The following is a 6000-nucleotide window of genomic DNA, read 5'->3' on the forward strand; positions in this document are numbered from 1 at the left end:
TTCGAGACCAGCCTGGACAACATGGTGAAACTCTGTGTACAAAAATACAAAAATTAGCCAGTCATGATGGCCAGTGCCTGTAATCCCAGCTACTGGGGTGGTTGAGTAGGGAGAATCACTTGAACCCGGGAGGCAGAGGTTGCAGTAAGCTGAGATCACACCATTGCACTCCAGCCTGAGCGACAGAGCAAGACCCCATCTCAAAAAAAAAAAAAAGCGGCCAGGCATGGTGGCTCACACCTATAATTCCAGTACTTTGGGAGGCTGAGGTGGGTGGATTACTGGAGGTCAGGAGTTCAAGACCAGCCTGGCCAACATGGTGAAACCCCATCTCTACTAAAAATACAAAATTAGCTGGGCGTGGTGGCGTGCGCCTGTAATCTCAGCTACTCAGGAGGCTGAAGCAAGAGAATCGCTTGAACCTGGGAGGCAGAACTTGCAGGCAGAAAGAGCGAAACTCCTTCTCAAAAAAAAAAAAAAAAAAAAAAAAAGACTAAATACTGGGAGAATTATGGTTTTAAAGTAAAAGTGTTACAAACCTTGACAAAAGCTGGGCGTGGTGACTTACACCTGTAATCCCAGCACTTTGGGAGGCCAAGGCAGGCGGATCACCTGACGTCAGGAGTTCGAGACCAGACTGAACCTGGGAGGCAGAGGTTGCAGTGAGCTGAGATCACGCCACTGCACTCCAGCCTGGGTGACAGAGCTAGACTCTGTCTCAAAAATAAATAAATAAAATAAAATAAAAATAAATAAACTTTGACAAAGTAAAAATATCAGCATCAAAATCAGAGCTGGGGTGGGCAAGAGGAAGAGGGAGGATGTTTGAGGGGAGTGGTCGCCTTTTTTATCGCAAGAAATGACTGATCCTGCTCAAAGTGAAACATCTGAGTTTTTCCCCCAAGACTCCAATGTCTTAATGAATTTCATAATCTTTTTTCTTAACCATGAGAAATTCATTATGAAGTAATAGCTCTTGTGGAAAGTAAATATTTGTCTAAGATTCAGCAAGTTTTCTGGGGTTTTTTTTTCCTTTTTTTTTTTTTTTTTTCAGATACAGGGTCTCACTCTGCTGCCCAGGCTGGAGTGCAGTGGCACAATCATGGCTCACTGCAGCTCTGAACTTCCGGGCTTAAGTGATCCTTCTGCCTCAGCCTCCTGAGTAGCTAGGATTACAGGCGGCACATGTTCCCACACCCAGCTAGTTTGTTTGTTTGTTTGTTTGTTTGTTTGTTTTGAGACGGAGTCTGGCTCTGTCGCCCAGGCTGGAGTCCAGTGGCACAATCTCGTCTCACCGCAACCTCCGCCTCCCGGGTTCAAGCGATTCTTCTGCTTCAGCCTGCTGAGTAGCTGGGACTACAGGTGCGCACCACCATGCCCAGCTAATTTTTTGTATTTTTAGTAGAGACGGGGTTTCACCATATTGGCCAGGCTGGTCTGGAACTCCTGACCTTGTGATCTGCCCGGCTTGGCCTCCCAAAGTGCTGGGATTACAGGCGTGAGCCACCGCGCAAAGTGCTGGGATTACAGGTGTGAGCCACCGCGCCCAGCTGACACCCAGCTAGTTTTTAAAAATTTTTTTGTAGAGACAGGGGTCTCACTATGTTGCCCAGGCTGGTCTCAAGCTCCTGGGATCCTCCTACCTTGTTCTCCCAAAGTGCTGAGATTACAGGTGTGAGCCATAGCACCTGATCTGTCTTTTTTTTTTTCTGTTAAACTCAAGTAAAATAGAATATATTTAGTTTAAAATAGAACTGGTGCGGTGCAATCTAATCTAAAATTGTTTGGACTGACCTTTCTCTGAACCGCAGGGGCAGAAGGGGGGTGATCCCTTTTCTCCCCATGTAAAGGGTCATGACCGGCTCCTCTATTAAAAAAATCAAGTTAACAAGAGAAAAGAGTAACAGGCTTATTACATGCACATGAGACATACAAAATATGAACTCAAAGAGGGGCCAGAAGGTTGAGGAGAGGAAAATGGAGAAATGAATAGGCTCAGTGCTCAGACAGTGGTTAGCAAATGACTCTCTGGGAGCTGAGTGGGACAAGTTATGGGAAGGTGAGGGCGGAACTGCAAAGGAACAAAAGTTGGATTTGTTTGTTTGTTTGTTTGTTTGTTTGTTTTGAGACAGAGTTTCGCTCTTGTTGCCCAGGCTGGAGTGCAATGGTGCGATCTCGGCTCACTGCAACCTGCGCCTCCCAGGTTCAAGCAATTCTCTTGCCTCAGCCTCCCGAATAGCTGGAACTACAGGCGTGTGCCACCATTCTCGGCTAATTTTTTGTATTTTCAGTAGAGATGGGGTTTCACCATGTTGGTCAGGCTTGTCTCAAACACTCTTTACCTCAGGTGAACCGCTCGCCTCGGCCTCCCAAAGTGCTGGGATTACAGGCATGAGCCACCGCGCCTGGCCAAGACAACCACAGTTCTTTTATTGTTGTTGTTTTTTGAGATGGGAGTCTCCCTATGTTGCCTGGTCTGGTCTCAAACTCCTGGGCTCAAGTGATCCTCCGGTCTCAACTTCCTAAATAGCTGGGATTATAGGTGCATGCTGCTGTACCTGTTTTGCAATTCTTTTGGAAAGAAGCTTTCTTAGTCAGATAAGGAATTCTAGGAAGAGTCCCTCCCTCCACTCGGGGGTAGGGAGGGTAAAAGACAAGGTTAGGCAGCTTTGCAGGCCTCTCAGCATGTCAGAGTCCCAGTGTGGGGTATCACTTTCTGAGCCCCAACCTTCCTATCCCTCTTCATCTCTCCAAACTTCTCTGTGTAGATGGCATTCCCCAAGGTTAACACGAATAATGGGCTATAGTAAGCATGTACTGAGCACCAGAAGTTTTAGGTGCAGCAGAGAACAGAGCAGATGAAACCCCTGCCTTCATGAAGATATCATTCTTTTTCTTTTTCTTTTTTTTTTTGAGACAGAGTCTCACTCTGTTGCCCAGGAGTGCAGTGGCGCGATCGTGGCTCACTGCAGCCTCCACCTCCTGGGTTCAAGCAATTCTCTGCCTCAGCCTCCCGAGTAGCTGGGATTACAGGCACCCCCCACCACGCCCGGCTAATTTTTGTATTTTTAGTAGAGATGGGGTTTCACCATCTTGGCCAGGCTGATCTTGAACTCCTGACCTTGTGATCCACCCTCCTCAGCCTCCCAAAGTGCTGGGATTACAGGTGTGAGCCAATGCACCCGGCCCGAAGATGTAATTCTAATGGGAGGAGTTTGTTACTTCCTTCTTTGTACTTTTCTGCATTGCTTGTTTTGTTTGAGAGTTAGCATATATCTTTTTTTTTTTTTTTTTTTTTTTTTTGAGACAGAGTCTCTCTCTGTCGCCCAGGCTGGAGTGTGGTAGCATGATCTCAGCTCACTGCAACCTCCACCTCCCGGGTTCAAGCAATTCTCCTGCCTCAGGTGCCTAAGTAGCTGGGATTACAGGTGCACGCCACCACACCTGGACAATTTTTTTGTGTGTGTATTTTTAGTAGAGACGGGGTTTCACCATGTTGGCCAGGCTGGTTCCAAACTCCTGACCTCAAGTGATCCACCTGCCTCGGCCTCCCAAAGTGCTAGGATTACAGGCGTGAGCCACTGCGCCCAGCCAGCATACGTCTTTTTTTTTTTTCTTTTCCTGAGATGGAGTCTTACTCTGTCGCCCAGGCTAGAGTGCAGTGGTGTCATCTTGGCTCACTGTAACCTCTGCCTCCTGGGCTCAAGCAATTCTCCTGCCTCAGCCTCCCAAGTCGCTGAGATGATAGGCACGCGCCACCATGCCTGGCTGATTTTTGCATTTTTAATAGAGACAGCATGCGCCACTGTGCTGGGCCATATATCATTTTTATAAAAACAAAGCCCGGGCGCGGTGGCTCCTGCCTGTAATCCCAGCACTTTGGGAGGCCGAGGCGGGTGGATCACCTGAAGTCAGGAGTTTGAGACCAGCCTGACCAATGTGAGGAAACCCTGTCTCTACTAAAAATGCAAAAGTTAACCAGGCGTGGTGGTGGGCACCTGTAATCCCAACTATTTGGGAGGCTGAGGCAGGAGAATCACTTGAACCCAGGAGGTGGAGGAGGTTGCAGTGAGCCGACATCATGCCATGGCACTCCAGCCTGGGTGATGGAACGAGATTCCATCTCAAAAAACACAAAAAGAAAAGAAAACAATTTACCTTCACACACACACATAAACACATCCACGGAGGATGATTCTTCTGAACAGCTGGAGTTGGGAAGCACTACATTTGAAGCTGGATGAGTCATTGACACTCTTGTGTAAACAGGGTTTTCAGGAAGACAGCGTGGGGACCCAGAGTCTCTGGAGGTCCCAGCTAAAGATAAGATTCCCTGCGGAGCAGCTGACCCTGGGAAGAGCTGAAAAGGGAAGCTGGTTCCCCTGGGTTTTTAGGCTCTCTTGGAAGGAAGAACCATCCAGGCTATCTCATGAGGCCCTCTTGCCAGAGATGCTTGTCCCAGTCCTGATCCTAAGCCCCTGCCTCGTTGGCATTGGTGAGCCCTGTAAGCCCCATCCACTTCCTCCCCCTCATCACCCACCTATCTCTTAAGCAGGGCCCTGACTCCTGCCCCGTCCACTGTGCCCTCACTCTGGCCACACAGGCCTGCCCACTGCCTGGCTATTTTTTTTTTTTTTTTTTTTTGAGACAGAGTCTCACCCTGTCACCTAGGCTGGAGTGCAGTGGCACGATCTCTGCTCACTGCAACCTCTGCCTCCCAAGTTCAAGTGATTCTCCTGCCTCAGCCTCCCGAGTAACTGGGACTATAGGTGTGTGCCACCACGCCTGGCTAATTTTTGTATTTTAGTACAGACGGGGCTTCACCATGTTGGCCATGCTGGTCTTGAACTCCTGACCTCAAGTGATCTGCCGCCTTGGCCTCACAGAGTGCTGAGTTACAGGCGTGAGCCACCGCACCCAGCCGACCACTGCCTGGCTTTTGCAGGTGCTTTTACCTCCACCAGAATCTCCTCCCTCCCCTCCTTCCCTCGCCCCTAGGCTTCGAGGCCTCCTTTTCTGGAAGGCTTCCCTGACAGTCCAGACCACCTGGCTCTGCCTTGTTCCAGTGACTCAGAGGCTCAGAGCCGGCGAAGCCTTGGGGCCTTGCACCCGGGAGGCAGGAAGGCACACGGGCCCTGCCTACTGGGTGACCTTGGCCAAGTCCTTAGCCCTGGATGACTCTGTTTCCTCATCGGAAAGATAGGGGCATCATGAGCTGCTTGATAGGAATCAAGAAGTTAACGTGTGAAATGTTAGCTATTTTTAGTTTCAGGTTTATTGGAAAGAATGACAATGAGACGCGCTTACAGGAAGGGGGAATGAAAGGGGGAAATCAAGTCAGTAAAGGAAGAATGTGATAAAAAGCTTAAATGGAAATTTAAAAAACCTAACTTTTCTGGGAGGACGGAGGCTCCCTGTGGAGCCAGTTGAGGGTCTGTGGGGGTCATGGAGGCAGCGTCAGACACTGTGGGAGATGCTGGACAGGGCTGGCTCCAGGCCTCCAGGCCCAGTGGGACCTCCCTTCTCAGCCCCCTTCTCTCTTTTTTTTTCCTTTGAGACGGAGTCTCACTCTGTCACCCAGGCTGGAGTGCAATGGCACAATCTCGGCTCACTACAACCTCCACCTCCCAGGTTCAAGTGATTCTCCTGCCTCAGCCTCCCAAATAGCCAGGACTACAGGCATGTGCCATCACGCCTGGCTAATTTTTGTATTTTTAGTAGAGATGGGGTTTCACCATGTTGGTCAGGCTGGTCTTGAACTCCTGACCTCAGGTGATCTGCCCGCCTTGGCCTCCCAAAGTGCTGGGATTGCAGGCGTGAGCCACCGCGCCGGTTCAGCCCCCTTCTCTTTCAGCTCAGGCCCCCCTGCCCCTGTAGAGCCTTGGGAAGTGTCACCCCACACCAACTCCAGCAGCTCCTACGAAAGCACCCCCAAATCATACCCTCTAGGCACCGCAGCAAAAGCAGCTTCAGGGCAATCCCCCAGCACAACCTCACCCC

This window comes from Pongo pygmaeus, chromosome 16 (genome assembly GCF_028885625.2).
Source record: "Pongo pygmaeus isolate AG05252 chromosome 16, NHGRI_mPonPyg2-v2.0_pri, whole genome shotgun sequence".
NCBI lineage: Eukaryota > Metazoa > Chordata > Mammalia > Primates > Hominidae > Pongo > Pongo pygmaeus.